This window comes from Canis lupus, chromosome X (genome assembly GCF_048164855.1).
Source record: "Canis lupus baileyi chromosome X, mCanLup2.hap1, whole genome shotgun sequence".
Taxonomy (NCBI): domain Eukaryota; kingdom Metazoa; phylum Chordata; class Mammalia; order Carnivora; family Canidae; genus Canis; species Canis lupus.
The window spans coordinates 74,259,689-74,280,048 of NC_132876.1; the positions used below are offsets into that span (position 1 = coordinate 74,259,689).

Consider the following 20,360-nt stretch of genomic DNA (forward strand, 5'->3'; position numbering starts at 1 on the left):
GCATGGCCTACCCTGAGATAAAGTAGCATCTAGGTAGAGATTCATATCCAGAATAACTGAACCAAAAGATAAATTTATGGCTCTTCTCTCCTTTTCTGTACTTTGGGTTACATCTTCTCCAAGAAATCAGCATTTTTAAAATTTAGGAATGTAAAGAACCTGGACCCTACTTTTAGGAGCATAATTCAGAAACAATAAGCAGAACTAAGCAAATTGCCTTCTAATCTTCCAGTTACCAGATTTTTGGAATATGGTAATTAGAAGAATAAGGGAGCATTCGCATCAAAACAAATATAACAATTTTATTTCAACCAACATTATGAAAAAAATTTAAAGTAGAAGAAATATGAATACAAATCAATTTATAAGATTAATGAAAAAATATGTGGAACTATTGTTTAAAATTAACAGGATTTGGGAGATAAATGACTAATCACATGCACTCACATTTTCATACTTTAGTAAATATTAATAACAGTTTACATGGTTTAATGATTTTTTGCCCATAAATTAAACTTTATTGAAAAACTGACACCAAATATATGAGATCACTGTTGTATACTTTACAAAATTAATTATATCATCTTGCTGGATTAACTGGAATTATTGAACTGATAAGGCTTTCTGCCACATAACACAAATTCAGGAGGTTGTGTGGATCATTAGTGTTGCTTTCTTCTAAATGAACATCCTGTGAGTCTGACCTTTCCTCCTGTTGCTTGGCACAACATTGTTGAACAGCCTTTACAAAGAACCACTGTTTGATCATGACTGAAAACCATGATAATCTTGTAACAACCTGGACATTTTTCATCCATAAAATAAGAATCTGGGCTTTGAGCTAGCCATTTCTTTCTGTTTTTCTCTTTGTCTCTTCCAAGGATGGATGTAGTAAATCTTTAGCCAAAGGCATGTTGATCCTTTCACAAGCCCAACCAGTCCTTTATTGCTTTGTAATTTACTAAATGCTTTTACATATGCCATCTTACTCAACCATAGCAATGATACAGTGGAGAAGTAGATAACACCATCTCTGTTTTTCAAATGAAGAAACAGATTCAGAGACAGGCTTATTCATTCCTTTTGAAAATCTAATTAGACAATCTATAAGCCCAACGTAGGAACCATATCCTTCATGAGGAAAACAGACTGATTCAGATAAAATTTGAATTCATAATACTTTTATCTGAATTCCTATTGTACTTAAAGTATATTCTATACATTTTACTACTAAAATCTTATTTTTTGTTTATCTTACCCTGTGTGTTGTGTAAATAAATACACATATTTTACAATCAAAATCTAAAAAATGAGTTTGAATCCTGATCTTGCCTCATACTAGCTGTGTGACTTTGGGCAAGATGCCTAAGTTCTCTGAACATGAGTTCCCTGTGAAATGAGAATAACATTCCTGCCTCAGAAGCTAGTTTTCCTTGTCAAATACGATAGTAGATGGAAGTTACCTCTCTGTGCCTCCCATCAGGCTGCAATCCCCAGGAGGTCATTGCCCATATATTTAACTTCTGTTGCCTCTTCAACAGAGTTGCATTCATAGAAAATATCTGATATTTACTTTTCCATGGAGTGGAAAGTGTTGGAATGCAAACTTTTGTGACAGTAGACTTCTTATTGCTCATTGTCTAGAGCCCTTTAATCTAATATACCTAAATCTCTTTTGTAGGATCTGATTAGAATTTGAACATGTAAATTAGCAAATTAATGGCTTCCACATTCATAAACCATTTATTTATAAGAGAAATTGAGTTTTTTTCTATTTTAACCCATAGACTCCCCATTTTCTGAAATCACTATTCATAATGATTTTAGACACAAATTCTCCATTGGTGGCCTTTGTTGTTCCTATGAAACCTAAAACAAGCAGCCACTCCACTCATTGATGGAGATAACGTACTTTAAGATCCATAAAGCCTGCAATTATATTATTGAGGAGGTAGTGGAAGAAACATAGGAAAGGAAAAGTAGGGAGTACAGAAGTGGCCACAGACTTTGGATACAGAAGTCTATACCAACACAGTAAATGTGATACATAATCCCTAGATAAATAGATATCTTCTTTTACCCCATCATTTACTTATTGATTATGTTGCATGTATGAGGGTGATAGGTCTAAATATTATGCTTCTGTAGGTAGTTTCTTCGATCATCTTAATGTGTGTTGCAAATACTATTTCCTTAATCTTTCATAATCCATAGGGCTATGAAAGAAGCATTTGCATTCTTTTTTTTAAAGATTCCATTTATTCACTCATGAGAGACACAGAGACAGAGAGAGGCAGAGACACAGGCAGAGGAAGAATCAGGCTCCATGCAGGGAGCCTGACGTGGGACCCGATCCCGGGTCTCCAGGATCCCGCCCCAGGCTGAAGGCGGCGCTAAACCGCTGAGCCACCTGGGCTGCCCAAGCATTTGCATTCTATCTGTGTGATTGCTTTAATATGGTTAGCAGTATCAGTCTCAAATGTGAAGACATTTTCTAAAGTTTTTAATTACAGGTAGTTAACATATAGTATAATAGTTTTAAGTGTACAATATAGTAATACAAAATTTATATATAACACCTAATACTCATTATAATAAATTCACTCCTTAATCATCATCACCTATGTAACCTATTTCCTCACCAATCTCCCTCCAATAATCAACCGTTTGTACTCTATAGTTCTCTACACCTTAGTTGGCTTCTCACTCTTTTTTCACTTTGCTCCTTTGTTCTGTTTCTTAAATTCAAAATATAAGTGAGATCATATGGTATTTGTTTTTATCTAATTAATTTTACTTATCCTAATACTCTCAAATTCCATCCACATCATTCCAAATGGCAATATTCCACTTTTTCATGGCTGATTAATATTCCATTATTCAATTGCACATATGTGTATATGTATGTATATATATGTATATATAATTGTTTAATAATTTAATTTATTTTAAAAATATTTAAGATACATATCTATATCTCTACCTATAGATATATATCTTACATCTTTGTACATGCATCGATCAATGTACACTTGGGTAGTTACCATAGTTTTGCTATTGTAGATTAAACTGCTGTAAACATTGGGGTGCATGCATCTCTTTGAATTAGTATTTTTACATATTTTGGATAAAAATCTAGTACTGCAATTGCTGAATCATAGGATACTTGTATTTTTAACTTTTGAGGAAACTCCATACTGTTTTTCAGAGTGGCTGCACCAGTTTGCATTCCCACTAAAGTGTAAAAGAGTTCCCCTTTCTCTGCATCCTCACCAACACCTGTTGTTTCTTGTGTTTTGAGCCATTCTGACTGATGTGGTCTTATTGTAGTTTTGATTTATATTTCCCTGATGATGAGTGATGTTGAGCATCTTTTCATGTATCCGAGGGCTATGTGGATATCTTCTTTGGAAAAATGTCTCTCCATGTCTTCTGCCTATTTATTAACTGGTTTGTTCATTTTTGGAGTGTTGGGTTTTATAAGTTCCTTATATATTTTGGATACTATCCCTTTATCAGATTTGTCTTTTGCAAATATCTTCTCTCATTTCATAGGTTGCCTTTTACTTTTGTTGATTGTTTCCTTTGCTGTGTAGAAGCTTTTTATTTTGATAAAGTTTCAATAGTTTATTTTTTTCTTTTGTTTCCCTTGACTTGAGAGACATGTCGAGAAAGATGTAGCTAATGGCCAATGTCAAAGAGGTGTGCGCCTTTATTTGACAGTACACGCCTGTGTACTCCTGTAGGATTTTAACATTTGAGGTCTCACATATAGGTCTTTAGTCCATTTTGAAAGGGAATAGAAGGGAAGGGAGAAGAAATGGGTAGGAAATATCAGAAAGGGAGACAGAACATAAAGACTCCTAACTCTGGGAAATGAACTAGGGGTGGTGGAAGGGGAGGAGGATGAGGGGTGGGGGTGAATGGGTGACGGGCACTGAGGGGGGCACTTGACGGGATGAGCACTGGGTGTTACTCTGTATGTTGGCAAATTGAACACCAATAAAAAATAAATTTATTATTTAAAAAAAGAAATTTATTTTTGCGTACGGTATATGAAAAAGATCCAATTTCATTCTATAGCACATTGCTGTCTATTTTTCCCAACAGTTTTTTGAGAAGATCGTCTTTTTCTTATTGGATATTCTTTCCTGCTTTGTTAAAGATTAGTCAACCATATAATCATGGGTCCATTTCTGAGCTTTCTATTCTGTTCATATATATATATATATATATATATATATATATATATATGCCATTTTTAAATGTCACATGCCGTTTTGATTGCAGCAGCTTGGTAATATAACTTTAAGTCTCGAACTGTAATAATTTTTATGACAAAAATGCTAATTTCTCTTTCTGCTGCTTCATTATTGGTGTATGGAGATGCAACTGATTTCTGCACATTGATTTTCTATCCTGTGACTCTTCTGAATTCATGTATGAATTCCAGCAAATTTTTGTGGAGTTTTTTGGGTTTTCTGCATAGAGAATCATGTCATTTGTATATAATGAAAGTTTGACTTCTGCCTTGCCGATTTGGATGACTTTCATATTTTTGTTGTTGTTGTCTAATTTCTGAGGCTAATACTGCAAGTATTATTGGTCAGTAGTAATGGTGGGAATGGAATCCTTGTCTTGTTCCTGAACATAGGGGAAAGGCCCTCAATTTTTCCCCATTGAGAATGATATTAGCTGTGGGTCTTTCACATATGGCCTTGATGATGTTGAAGTGTGTTTCTTCAATCCCCACTTTCTTGAGGGTTTTTGTCAGGAATGGATACTGTATTTTGTCAAATGATTTTTCTGCACTTATTGACAATATCATATGGTTCTTCTCCTTTCATTAATATGGTGATTCATAGTGAAAGGGACTTTAAGGGAAAGGAGGAAAGCAGGGGGGGGGGAATTAGAGAGGGAGACAACCCTGAAAGATTCCTAACTCTGGGAAACAAAGGGTTGTGGAAGGGGAGAAGAGTGGAGGGATGCGATGACTGAGTGATGGGCACTTGATGGGAAGAGCACTGGGTGCTGTAATTAATATATGTTGGCAAATTGAATTTAAATAAATGAAAGAAATTTAAAAATAAGATGTAATTTGGTGTTTCATATTGACTTGCAGATATTCAATCACTCCTGCAGCACAGAATAAATCCCACTTGATTGTGGTGAATAACTCTTTTAATGTACTGCTGATTTGATTTGCTAGATTCTTATTGAGAATGTTTACATCCATGCTCATCAGAGATATTGTTCCATAATTCTCATTTTCGTGGAGTCTTTGTCTGGTTTGGGAATCAATTTAATGTTCTCTTTGAAGAATGAGTTTAGAAGTTTTCCTTCCTTTTGTATTTTTTGGAACCATTCACAAAGAATAGATATTAACACTTCTTAACACGTCTCATAGAATTCCCCAGGAATGCCATGAGGCCAAGGCCTTTTATTTGTTGAGAGATTTTTTTTAATTAATAATTCAACTTCTTTGCTGGTTATGGGTCTGCTCAAATTTTCTATTTCTTCCTTTTTCAGTCTTGGTATTTTGCAAGTCTCTAGAAATTTGGCCTTTTTTTCAGGGTTGCACCTTTTGTTGCCATATAATTTTCATGGCATTTTCCTAGAATTGCTTGTATCTCTGTGATGTGTGTGATCTCTTTTCGTTCATAATTTTATCTATTTTAGTCTTTTCTCCTTTCCTTTTGATAAGACTGGTTAGGTGGTTATCAATTTCATTAATTCATTTGAAGAACCAGCTCTTAGTTTTATTAATCTGTTGTACTGTGTTTCTTGTCTCTATATTATTAATTTCTGCCCTAATATTTATTATTTCCCTTCTACTGGCTTTAGGCTTTATTTGTTGTTTCTTTTCTATATATTTTAGGTATAAGGTTAGGTTGTGTATTTGAGACTTTTCTTGCTGCTTGAGGTAGGCCTGTATTGCAATACACTTCCCTCAGATGACTGCCTTGACTTCATCCCAAAGTTTTGGACTGTTGCACTTTCATTTAAATTTGCTTCTATGTATCTTTTTTATTTCTTCTTTATTTTCCTGGTCATCCCATTATTTAGTAGGATGTTCTTTACCCTCCATGAATTTTGGTCTTTCCAAATGCTTTCTTGTGGTTGACTTCAGGTTTCATAGCGTTATGGTCTGAAATATTCATGGAATGATCATCATTTTTTTACTTGTTGAGGATGATTTGTGGCCCAGTATGTGATCTATTCTGGAGAGTGTTCTAATAGCTTAAAAAATGTATTTTCTGCTGTTTTGAGATGAGATGCCCTGAATATATATCTATTAAGTCCATCTGGTTTTGTGTGTCATTCAAAGCCATTGATTTCTTATTGATTTTCTACTCAGATGATCTACCCATTGATGTAAGTGGAATATTAAATGCCCTACTATTATTGTATTATTATCAATTAGTTTATGTTCATTATTAATTAATTTATATATTTGGGTGTCCCCAAGTTTGGGGCATAAATATTTACAACTGTTAGATCTTCTTGATGAATAGACCTCTTGATTATGATATAATGCCCTTCATCTCTTTTTCCACTCTTTGTTTTAAATATAGTTTGTCTGCTATAAGTATAGCTATTTCAGCTTTCTCTTGACATCCATTATCATGATAGATAGATCTCCATTCCCTTACATCCAATCTGCAAATGTCTTTAGGTCTAAAATGAGTATCTTTTAGGCAGCATATAGATGGATCTATTTTTTAAATCCATTCTGATACACTATGTCTTTTGTGTGGAGCATTTAGTCCATGTACATTTAGAGTGATTATTGAAAGATATGAATTTAGTGCCATTGTGTTACCTGTAGAGTTAGTGTTTCTGGTGATGTTCTCTGGTCTTTTCTAGTTTTTAATACTTTTGGTCTTTGGTACTCAAATTACCCCTTACAATTTCTTGCAGGCATGGTTTACTGGTAATGAACTCCTTTACGTTTTGTTTTTTTCTGGGAAACTCTCTCTCTCCTTTTCTGAATGACAGTCTTGCTGGATAAATAATTCCTGGCTGCATATATTTTCCATTACACATATTGACTATTTCCTGACACTTTTTTTCTGGCCTGCCAAACTTCTGTGGACAGATCTGCTGCATACCTGGTTTATCTTTCCTTGTATGTAAGGAATTTTTTCCCTTTATGCTCTCAGGATTCTTTCCTTTTCTGTGTATTTTGTGAATTTCACTATTATATGCCTTGACGATGCCTGGCTTTTGTTGAATTTAATGGGAGTTCTCTGTGTTTCTTAGATTTAAATGTCTGTGTCCTTCAGATTAGGGGATTTTTCAGCTATAATTTGTTCAAATAAAACTTCTGTCTCTTTATCTCTCTCTTCCTCTTCTGGGACTCCTATGATATGAATGCTTTTATGTTTTAAGAAGTTACTTAGTTCTCTATGTCTACCTTCATTGTGCATTACCATTTTCTCCCTCTTCTTTTCAGCTTCATTATTTTCCATAATTTTCTCCTCTATATCACTGATTTGTTCTTCTGCTTTGTACATGTTTTTATGGCCTTCATTTGGGATTTCATTTTTAATTTTTTTCCTGATTAGATCTTAGTTCTTTTACTCTGTAGTAAGGGATTCTTTAGTGTCTTCTATGCTTTTCTTCAAGCACAGCTAGTATTCTTATAAGTGTTGTTTTCGATTTTAGTTCAGACATCCTACTTGTATCTTTACTGATTGAGTCCCTCATTTTTTCTTTTGGAGTGAATTTCTGTCTCATCATTTTTTCAATAAAACAAAAAGAAGAAATAAAACAAAGCAAAACAAAAAATAAAGAAAAAAAAACAATCTGCCAAAATTGGATCTTGGGTGTGTTTTTTTCTGCTTGTTAAAAATATCTTCATCCTGAGGTGCCTGGGTGGCATAGTCAGTTAAGTGTTCTACTGTTGGTTTCAGCTCAGGTCATGATTTCAGAATCGTGAGATCAAGCCTCACATTAGGATCCATACTCAGTGTGGAGTCTGATTAAGACTCTCTTCCTCTCCTTCCCTCTCTAAAATACATAAATAAAATCTAAAAAAAATCATTACCCCTAAAAGAAATTTTAAAAATAAAATAAAATGAAAGTAAACAAATATTAAAAATATATAAAATTGATATACAAATAAAAATTGAAGGGGCATCTGTGTAGCTCAGTGGTTAAATGTCTGCTTTTGGCTCAGGTTGTGATCCTGGGGTCCTGGGATTGAGTCATACATCAGGCTTCCTGCAGGGAGCCTGCTTCTCTCTCTGCCTGTGTCTCTGCCTCTCTCTCTCTCTCTCTGTGTCTCTCATGAATAAGTAAATAAAATCTTAAAAAACAAATAAAATTAAGAAAATTTAGTAATAAAAATTTTAAGAAAGGAATTGAAAAAAATTATAATAAAAAATAAGGAATAAAAGTAAAAAGTAATGTAGATCCTATTTTCTCCAAGAGCTGAGGCTTGCAGCATTCTATGATAAGTAAATTTAGGGTTGGAAAGTTGTTTGTGCTGGTCTTATGGGGGGGTCCTGTTCTGCTGATTCTCAAATGGACTTACTCTAGTAGAAATGTGCCTTCAGGACACAGTGGGGCAGGGCTTGGTTTAAGCAGCTCCAGCTTCCCTAGGTGCCCTTGTTTTGCTCCCTGAAGGTTTTCAGTGCTGATGGGTGGGGCAGTGCCCCACCTTCTAGCCCCAGAGCTGAAAGTTCACACCCTAAACTCTTCAGTGACCCTTTATAGAAGAGCAAACTATCACTGTGTCTCCAGTTCCCCCTCAAAATCCTATGTTCACCCTATGTCTAAGCCTTTTTATCTCAGGCACAGGGCTGAGTTTCAAAACTCCGAATTTTAGGGGCTTCTCAAAGCCTGTAGCTACACCATTCCTGCCAGGGAGACTGTTGCACACTTTTGCCATTTGCTGGCCCATCCCAGGAAATCAGTTACATGACCACGCAGTGGTTCTCAGTTTATGGCAAAACAGAGCAGACAGCTGGCACCAAGACCTGCTATTCTCAGCCAGCTTCCACACTTCTATGCCTAGGAACAGTGCAGCATGTTGGTGCCCTTTGTTCTTCTTTAAACCCAGGTGATCTTCAGACTATGATGTCACACCTGAATTTCTGCCCCACTCCACCACCTGAGCACCTTTAAGCCAGGCACCTACCCCACTGTCGAAGACATCTAAAAGTTCATATTTTGTGTTCTGCTGCTTACAATACTTTACAGTAGTATCCGTTTGCAGGCTCTCTCCCTGGTATCATATCCACAGCTATATCACCCCCAATTCAACCTTCCACAACTCCTACCTTTCAAAAGGTGGTCACTTTTCTACTTGTATACTTGCAGCTTTTTTTTCTCTCAGAACTCTGATTAATGTTTTAGGTGTTCAGAATGATTAAATACCTATCAACACAGCTCAAACACAAGAGACAAAACAAGCTTAGGGTCCCCCAAATCTTCTGACATTGTCATTGACTTAATTATTTTTCTGATCAGTCTAAGAGTTCTATTTCGGTCCCTTCCGCTTCCCCATTCTTCCTCTGGCTTCCCACTAAGGGTCCTGGGAGGGTTCCCCTGGCCTTAAAAGGGGCCCAAGCGCCCATCTCATTCTGATCTGCCCCACTCCATAGCACTGGCAGCAGCAGGTATAGCCAGTGGGGAAGGGCACTCGGCCCCAAGATACCCCCCGACTGACCTGTGTTTCACTAGGTGTGGCTCACACACACTTCTCTTCCTTCCCACCTTGCCTGGTCCCTGCTCTGGGTCAGACAGCCCCCTTTGGGCACAGGAAGGAAGGCAGAAGGGGTTTGAGCCCCCCTACCCTCTAAACGGGCTCCAGCTCACCTTCCTCCCTGGAATCTATTGCAGTGAGGGAAATGCATTCCCCCCCCCTTTATCCTGGTGAGGCTCAGGAGGTCCACATTCCCTGTGACAGCCACCTGATGTGGGCTAGAGACCCTGCCCAACCCCATGTGCTTCCGCCTCAGCTTCAGTATCCCCTTTCCTCACATGGGACACTGATAATAAGGAGCTAGCCTTGCCCACTCTCACCCTTCTGCTCCTCCCCATCCTCCAAGGTTCTGGTTCCATTTTTTCCTCTGTTCACAAACTACCTCTGGACAGTTGTGTTGTTTTTGTCCAATGTTTCCATTCTTAGACATCTGTCATTGCTGCTGCGACCAGCGCCGAATGTTCATCCTCATTGCCTCCTCCTGTCCTGCCCATGTCCCCTCCTCCGAAAATCTTAGGGGAAGGGCCCCAAGGCAGAGCAGACTGAGTTACCCACCATCCCAGTCCCAGGGAAGGTGGAGCTCTTTCCCTAGGGTGTTGCAGCAGAGTGAGGGGGGGCCTGTATTGACCATCAAGGGTGTAGGGGCCACCTTCTCCCTCTGTTCTGCTGGGGAGGAGGTAGTCATTATTTGTCCCAGCCTGGGGGGACAAATTTGTGGTTTCCTATTTGCAGTTACTTGAATAAAAACAATATCCTTTTCCCCCAAAAAAAGTTCTATTTCTTCCTGTTTCAGTTTTGGTACTTTATATGTTTCAAGGAATTTATCCATTCTTGCAAGTTGTCCAATTTTTTGGCATATAGTTTTTCATAATATTCCTTCATAATTGTTTAATTCATGTGGTATTGGTTATTTCTCCTCTCTCATTCATGATTTCATTTGAATATTTTCTCTTATATATTTGATAAGGGTGGCTTGAGGTTTATCAATTTTATTAATTTCTTCAAAGAGCCAGCTCCTGGTTCCTTTCATAGGTTTGAAATTCTTTCATTTCTGTAACATTTATTTTTGTTCTGAACTTTATTATTTGCTTCCTTCTGTTGACTTCAGGCTTCATTTGTTATTCTCTTCCTAGTTTCATTAGGTATAAGGTTAGTTTGTTTACTTGAGATTTTTCCTGTTTCTTGAGGTAGACTTGTTTTGCTATACACTTCCCTCTTAGGACTGCTTTTGCTGCATCCCAAAGGTTTTGGAACATCATGTTTTCATTTTCATTTGTTTCCATGTGTTTATTTTTAATTCCCTCTTTGATTTCCTGGTTGAACCATTCATTGCTTAGTAGCATATTGTTTAACCTTCATGTATCTGTGGTCATTCCACATTTTTTTCTGATGGTTGAATTCTGGTTCCATAGCATTGTGATCAGAAAAGTTGCATGGCAAAAACAGACACATATATCAATGGAACAGAAGAGAGAATCCAGAAGTGGACCCTCAACTTTATGGTCAACTAATATTCGACAAAGGAGGAAAGACCGTCCACTGGAAAAAAGACAGCCTCTTCAATAAATGGTGCTGGGAAAATTGGACATCCACATGCAGAAGAGTGAAACTAGACCACTCTCTTGCCCCATACACAAAAAGAAACTCAAAATGGATGAAAGATCTAAATGTGAGACAAGATTCCATCAAAATCCTAGAGGGGATCACAGGCAACACCATTTTTGAACTTGGCCACAGTAACTTCTTGCAAGATACATCAATGAAGGCAAGAGAAACAAAAGCAAAAATGAACTATTGGGACTTCATCGAGATAAGAAGCTTTTGGACAGCAAAAGAAACAGTCAACAAAACTCAAAGACAACCTACAGAATGGGAGAAGATATTTGCAAATGACCTATCAGATAAAGGGCTAGTATCCGAGATCTATAAAGAACTTATTAAACTCAACAGCAAAGAAACAAACAATCCAATCATGAAATGGGCAAAAGTCATGAACAGAAATCTCACAGAGGAAGACATAGACACGGCCAACAGGCACATGAGAAAATGCTCTGCATCACTTGCCATCAGGGAAATACAAATCAAACCACAATGAGATATCACCCCCACCAGTGAGAATGGGGAAAATTAACAAGGCAGGAAACAACAAATGTTGGAGAGGATGTGGAGAAAGGGGAACCCTCCTGCACTGTTGGTGGGAATGTGAACTGGTATAGCCACTCTGGAAAACTGTGTGGAGGATCCTCAAAGAGTTAAAAATAGACCTGCCCTATGACCCAGCAATTGCATTGTTGGGGATTTACCCCAAAGATGCAGATGCAATGACATGCTGGGACACCTGCACCCCAATGTTTCTAGCAGCAATGTCCACAATAGCCAAACTGTGGAAGGAGCCTCGGTGTCCATCAAAAGATGAATGGATAAAGAAGATGTGGTATATGTATACAATGGAATATTACTCAGCCATTAGAAACGACAAATACCCACCATTTGCTTCAACGTGGATGGAACTGGAGGGTATTATGTTGAGTGAAATAAGTCAAACGGAGAAGGACAAACATTATATGGTCTCATTCATTTGGGGAATATAAAAAATATTCAGAAAGGGAGACAGAACATGAAAGACTCCTAACTCTGGGAAATGAACTAGGGTTGGTGGAAGGAGAGGTGGGCGGGGGTTGGGGGTGTCTGGGTGACCGGCACTGAGGGGGGCACTTGACGGGATGAGCACTGGGTGTTATTCTATATGTTGGCAAATTGAACACCAATAAAAATAAAGAGAAAAAAGAAAAAAAAAAGAAAAGTTGCATGGCATGACTTCGATATTTTTTTATTTGTTGCAGCCTCTTTGCTTACCTAACATGTGTTCTATTCTGGAGAATGTCCCAAGTGCACTTGAAAAGAATATGCATTCTGCTATTTTAGGATGGAATGTACTGAATACATCTGTTAACTCCATCTGGCTCAGTGTGTCATTTAAAGCCATTGTTTTCTTGTTGCCTTTTCATTTAGATGATCTGTCCATTGATGTAAGTGCGATAATAAAGTCCTCTATTATTATTCTATTATTCTATTATTATTGATTATTGTGTTTTTCATTATTTTTAAAAATATTTGTGCTCCCATTTTGATTACATAAATATTCAAAATTGTTAGATCTGTTATTGGATTGTCACCTTTGTGATTATATAGTGCCTTTCTTTGTCCCTTACTACATTTTTGTTTTAAAGTCTAGTTTGTCTGATACATATATTGCCACTCCAGTTTTCTTTTGACATCAATTTGCATGATAAATGTTTCTCTATCCTCTCACTTTCTATCTGCAGGTGTCTTTAGGTCCAAAATGATTCTCTTGTAGGCAGAATATATAGGTCTTGTTTTATGAAAAAAAATCCATTCTGACATACTATGTCTTTTGATTGTAGTGCTTGATCAATTTACATTCAAATTAATTATTGATAGAAATGTACTTAATACAATTTTATTACTATTCTTGTTGTTTCTGATGATCTTCACTGACATTTCTTGTGTTTATCACTTTTGCTCTCCTTTGCACTAAAAAATATCACCTTTAATATTTCTTGCAGGGCTTGTTTAGTGGTCACTAACTTTAATTTTTGTTTGTGTGGAATGCTCTTTATCTCTCCCATTTCCTGAATTATTGTTCAGGATAATTAAAGCCTTTCGGATAGATTATTCTTGGCTGCAGATTTTTTTCCCATTCTTTAGTTTCTTTTTTTAGTTTTTTTTATTTATTTATTTATTTATTTATTTATTTATTTATTTATTTATGTATTTAAGTAATCTCTGCACTCCATGTGGGGCTCAAACTCATGACCACAGGATCAAGATTCATGTGCTTCACCAACTGAGCCATCCAGGTGCCCCTCCAGTATGTACTTTCAATATATCATGTCATTCCCTTCTGGTTTGCTAAGATTCTGTTGAGAAATCTACAGATAGTGTTGTGGGTTTTCCCTTGTGAGTTACGGCCTTCCTTTATGTTGCTACATTTAAGATTCTTTCCTTATCAGTATGTTTTGCAAATTCAATTACAATATGTCTTGATATTGGCCTGCTTTTATTGATTTGGGTGGGAGTTCTCTGAGCCTCCTGGATCTGTGTATCTGTTTCCTTCCCCAGATCAGGAAAGTTTTCAGCTAGTCTTTTTAAAATTATTTTTTTAAAGATTTTATTTACTTTAGAGAGAGAGTGCACAAGCAAGTGGAGAGAAGAGTAGCGGGGAGGGAGAGAAAGAGACTGAAGCAGACTTCATGCTTGATATAGAGCCTGATGTGGGGCTTGATATCACAACTGTAGGAGGAGCATGATCTGAGCCAAAACCAAGAATTGGACACTTAACTGACTGAGACACCCAGGCGCCCCTCATCTAGTCTTTTTTCAGACACATTTTCTGCCTTCATTTCTCTCTTCTTTGTACTCTGTGACTCCTATAATATGAATATTATTACATTTTATGGAGTCACAGATTTGTCTAAACCTATTCTTGCATTCCATAACTCTTCAATACTTTTGTTCATCTTAATAATACTTTCCTATACTTTGTCTTCAATGTCATTAGTTCATTCCTGTGTTTCTTCCAGGCTGCCATTCACTGCCTCAAAGATGTTTCCAGTCTCCATTCTTCCTTTTTGGTTATTTTTTTTTAATTCTTCTATCTCTGTGGTAAGTGTCTCACTAATTTCTTCTATTCTTTTTCTCCAGCTCAGTAATGAGTATTCCTATGATGATTGCTCTAAATTTTCTTTTTTTACCTTTTCTATCTAGTATATTCATTTATTTTTGATATATATTTGTTGGAGTTCAATTTGCCAACATATAGCATAACACCCAGTGCTCATCCCGCCAAGTGCCCCCCTCAGTGCCCATCACCCAGTCACCCCAACCCCCCGCCCACCTCTAAATTTTCCAACAGGCATTTTACTTAAATCTGTTTCGCTTAGATCTCTGGCCATGGCCTTATCTTATTGTTTTATTTGGGGTGAATTCCTCTGTCACTTTGTCTTGTCTCTGCCATCTTCTCTGTGTTAGAAAAGTCAGTTATGTCTCTTGCTTCTACAAGTAATGACCTTACGAAGAAGAGGTCATGTAGTGCCCTGTGCTGGATGCTTCAGTGGGTGTCTCTTCTGTGTGCTTATGTGCTCTTCTGTTGTGTTTTAGCTGCTCTATCCCTTTGGGCCAGTCATCTGTGGTGGATCTCCTTCACTGCTATGAGCCGTGTTTGGTCTCTGACCTGAATGTGGCTAGTTTTAACTAGGTGTGTGACAGTCTACTTTAAAATGGGATGTGATACCATCTGCACCAGAACTGAGGCCCTGCAGAACTCTCTTGAAAGGAGACATGGGGGATCCCTGGGTGGCGCAGCAGTTTGGTGCCTGCTTTTGGCCCAGGGCGCGATCCTGGAGACCCGGGATCGAATCCCACATCGGGGTCCCGGTGCATGGAGCCTGCTTCTCCCTCTGCCTGTGTCTCTGCCTCTCTCTCTCTCTCTCTCTCTCTCTCTCTGTGTGACTATCATAAATAAATAAAAATTTATAAAAAAAAAGAAAAAGAAAGGAGACATGGCGTGGGCAGGGGTTGTGCTGGTCTTCAGGATGAGGGGCCTGCTACACTGGGGCTGAGGCAAGCTAGACTGAGGGGCATTCCCAAGAGAGTGCAGGGATGCCAGGCCTGGTGTATGCAAGTTAAGCAGCCAGTGTTGGTGCTGCGCTGCTTCCCACAGTTGACTCTGTGTCATGCTAAGGTGCAGTGGAGGGAAATGGCACAGGCCAGCTCCTTTGTTCCCAGAGAGGCATCTTCATGAACACTACCTCTCAGAAATGTGCTACAAGAAGAGTGAATAATATCTCCACTGTGTGCCCCCAGACATTGCTCAGATCACTCTTTCTATGCTGTCTACTCCTGGGTTGTTTGCTTGCCTTCTCTCTAGGAACAGTAGAGTACCCTCTGGCCTCTATAACAACCAGGTGGTTGTACCTTATCCCAACCACTGATCTTTAAAACTCTATGCTTTAACTCCTGCTGCTTGTAAGAACATATGAAAATTCAACCCCTCTCCTTTTCCAGTCCAATGACTTTGGAGAAACATTCTCCTTATGCATTCTGTTGTGTGCTCCTCACTCTCTTGCACTTCTCTGAGACCCTTCCCTCCAGAGAACCTGTAATCTATTTCTCCCCTAAACCCTATCTCTACACTTCCTACAGTCTTTGATGTAGCTTCTTCTCTCCTTTTGGCTATGGAGTTTGTTCTCAGTCTTCACATATATTTTGGGGAGTTATGATGATTTCATATTTACCTAGTTGTGTTGAGACAGGCAAGCCTAGGGTACTCCTAATCTGCCACCATCTTCCTTTCTCAGTAATCATTTACATTAAATTCATTTCATATATAAATTCCACTTATTGTAAGGCTGGATAAAACCATGTAGACAGTTTGGTGTTGTGGACAGAATATTGGGGTTAGAGACACACAGTCCAAAGCTGGATTTCTGGTTCTATCATGTACAAATGATGTGACTGTGGAAATTGTTGAGTCTCAATCTTTTGAGAAAAGTTATTCTGAAACTCTTAATTTATTATAAAATTTGAGGGTGTTTTTTTTCTTCTTCCAAGTTTTTATTTATATTCCATTTAGTTAACATACTATTTATAATAGTTATAAACATAACTATTTAGTGATTCATAACTTACATACAACACCCAGTGCCCATCACAAAAAAATGTCCTCCTTAATCTCCAATACCCATTTAACTTGTACTGCTGACCACCTCCCCTTCAGCAACCCTCAGTGTGTTCCTTATAGTTAAGAATCTGCTTTATGGTTTGATTCATTTTTTTGCATATGTTCATCTGTCTTGTTTCTCAAATTCTATACGTAACTGAAACTATATGGTATCTGTCTTTGTATGACTTATTTTCCTTGCAAAGGCCAAAATTTCATTATTTTGATGGCTGAGTCATATTCCAGTGTGTGTGTGTGTGTGTGTTGCATCTTCTTTATAGATTCATCAGTCAATGAATATTTGGGCTATCTCCATAGTTTGGCTATTGTTGATAATGCTGCTATAAACATTGCAGTGCATGTATCCTTTTGAATTTGTCTTCTTTTATCCTTTAGGTAAGTACTAGTAGTGCAATTTCTGAGTCATAAGGTAGTTCAAGTTTTAACTTTTTGAGGAACATACATACTGTTTTCTAGAGTGGCTATACCAGTTTTCGATCCCACACACAATGCAAGAGGATACTCCTTTCTCCACATCTTCATCAACACCTGCTGTTTCTTGTGTTAATTTTATCCATTCTGACAGGTATGAGGTGGTACCTCATTTTAATTTTGATTGTATTTCCCTGATAATGAGATATGGTGAGCATCTTTTCAAGTGTCTTTTAGCCATCTGGATATTTTCTTTGGGAAAAAAGTGTATATTCATGTCTTCTGCCCATTTTTTGACTGGATATTTTTTGGGGGAGGTGGATATTGACAAGTTCTTTATACATTTTTGAATACGAACATCAGATATGTCATTTGAAAATATCTTCCATTCTTAAGATTATCTTTAGTTATGTTGATTGTTTCCTTTGATTTGCAGGGTTTATTTTATTTTTTATCTCAGAATTTCCCTATTGAGGATATTAGCTGTGGGTCTTTTTGTATATAGCCTTTATGATGTTAAGGTATGTTCCCGTTATCTCTACCACGTTGAGGGTGGTTTTTTTTTTTTTATCTATTATGGATGTTGTACTTCCTCAAATACTTTTTCTGCATCCACTGAGAGGATAATATAATTCTTATCAATTCATTTATTAAATAGTTTATCATGTAGATTGATTTGTAAATATTAAACCACACTTGCAGCTCAGGAATAAATCCCAACTTATCATGGTAAATGATTCTTTTACTGTATTGTTAAATTAAATTTGCCAGTATTTTGTTGAGAATTTTTGCTTCCATGTTCATTGGGAATAATGACCTGTAGTTCTCTTTTTTATTAGAATCTTTGTCTGGTTTTGGAGTCATGGTAAAGGTCTTCTGATAAAATGATTTTGGAAGTTTTCCTTCCATTTCTATTTTTTTGTGAAGAGTTTGAGAAGAAAAGATATATTTTTTTAATATTTGGTATAATTTGCCTGTGAATCCATCCTGCCCTGGACTGCTTTGTCAGGAGTTTGTTGATTACTGATACTATTTCTTTACTGGTGATTGATATGTTCAACTTTCTATTTCTACCTGTTTCAATTTCATGGCTTATATATATCTATGAATTTATCCATTTCCTCCAGATTGCCTAAACTGTTGACATATAATTTTTCATAACATTCTAATGTAATTGTATTTCTGTGGCATCAATTGTGATCTCTCCTCTATCATTTGTGATTTTATTTATGTAGGTCCTTTCTCATATTTTTGATAAGTCTGGTGAGGTGTTTGTCAGTTTTATTAATCTTTTTTTGAAAGAAACACCTCTTGGTTCCCTTAGTGCTCATTTGATACACTTTCCCCTCATATTATGAAATTTTATTGTCTACCAAGTACATTCACATTTATTACCTCGTTATTCACACAACAATTCTATGAGATATGGATTATTTATCCCATATTATAAATGAGAAAACTGAAGTTCAGATAGATGAATGGCCAAAGAATATGTGGTATATATACAATGAAATATTACCCAGCCATAAAAAGAATGAAATCTTGTGATTTTCAATAATATGGATGGAGCTAGAGAGTATAATACTATGTGAAATAAGTCAATCAAAGAAAAATACCATACAATTTCACTCTTATGTGGAATTTTATAAGGAAAACAAATGACCAAAGTTTAAAAGGGAGAGAAAGAGAGAGAGAGAGAAATAGACAGACTTCTTACATATAGAGAACAAACCAATGGTTGCCAGAGGAGAGATGAGTGGTGGGGATGGGAGAAATGGGTGATGGAGATTAAAGTGTACACTTATCATGAGCACTGAGTGAGGTGCAGGATTGATGATTCATTACATTGTACACCTGAAACTAACATAACACTGTCTGTTAACCATACTGAAATTAAAATTAGAAAAAAATTAATAAATAAAAGAACTTAAGCTCAGAGACATGAAGTGAATTACACAAATTTATATTGTAAATAAGAGGTAGAGGGGATCCCTGGGTGGCACAGTGGTTTGGCGCCTGCCTTTGGCCCAGGGCGTGATCCTGGAGACCCGGGATCAAATCCCACATTGGGCTCCCGGTGCATGGAGCCTGCTTCTCCCTCTGTCTGTGTCTCTGCCTCTCTCTCTCTGTGACTATCATAAATAAATAAAAATTAAAAAAAATTTAAAAAAAAGGTAGAACTAAAATTGTAATTCAGGTTATTTGACTACAAATCAAAAGATCTTGTCACTATACCACAGTTGCCAATAATTTTCACATACTTAGTAAATTATAAAAAATATTAAAGCTGTAATTAAAAGTATAAACATCAGGTGGAAGACCTTCTAAATTAATATATCTGTTTTTCTTAGAATCTCTGAATTTCCTACAGAACACTTCTGAAAGAAATTGAGGACGACACAAAGAGATGGGAAAATCCATGTTCATGGATTGGAAGAATTTATATTGTGAAGTGTCTATGCTACCCAGGGCAATTTATACATTTAATGCAATCCCTATCAAAACACCATGGACTTTCTTCAAAGAGTTGGAACAAATCACCTTAAGATTTGTGTGGAATCAGAGAAGACTCTGGATAGCTAGGGAGGGTAATATTAAAAAGGAAAACCATATCTGGGGGCATCACAATGCCAGATTTCAGGTTGTACTACAAAGCTGTGGTCATCAAGACAGTGTGGTACTGGCACAAAAACAAACACATAGATCAATGGAACAGGATGAGATCCCAAAAATGGGCCCTCAACTCTATGGTCAACTAATATTCAACAAAGCAGGAAAGACTATCCCCTGGAAAAAAGGACAGTCTCTTCATTAAACACTGCTGGGAAAATTGGACAGTCACATACAGAAGAATGAAACTGTACCATTCTCTTACACCATACACAAAGATAAACTCAAAATGGATGAAAGATCTAAATGTGAGATATCAGTTAATCAAAATCCTAGAGAAGATCACAGGCAACACCCTTTTTGAACTTGGCCACAGTAACGTCTTGCAAGATACATCCATGAAGACAAGAGAAACAAAAGCAAAAATCAATTATTGGGACTTCACCAAGATAAAAAGTTTCTGCACAGCCAAAGAAACAGTCAACAAAACTAAAAGATAACCTACAGAATGGGAGAAGATATTTGCAAATGACCTATCAGATAAAGGGCTACTATCCAAGATCTATAAAGAATTTCTTAAACTCAACAGCAAAGAAACAAGCAATTCAATTCAATCATGAGATGGGCAAAAGACATGAACAGAAATCTCACAGAGGAAGACATAGACATGGCCAACAAGCACATGAGAAAATGCTCCGCATCACTGGCCATCAGGGAAATACAAATCCAAACCACATTGAGATACCAACTCACACCAGTGAGAATGGGGAAAATTAACAAGACAGGAAACAATAAATGTTGGAGAGGATGTGGAGAAAGGGGAACCCTCTTGCACCTTTGGTGGAAATGTGAACTGGTACAGCC

The 20,360-nt window shown here is 37.1% G+C and overlaps 1 protein-coding gene and 1 pseudogene across 1 annotated transcript in view; both read right to left on the bottom strand.

Annotated features, from left to right (window-relative positions):
* The window catches only part of ZC3H12B (zinc finger CCCH-type containing 12B), a 599,195-nt gene that overhangs the window by 188,743 nt on the left and 390,092 nt on the right, over positions 1-20,360 (bottom strand). The window lies entirely within an intron of this gene.
* LOC140628231 (small ribosomal subunit protein eS27-like) lies at positions 578-913 on the bottom strand (annotated as a pseudogene).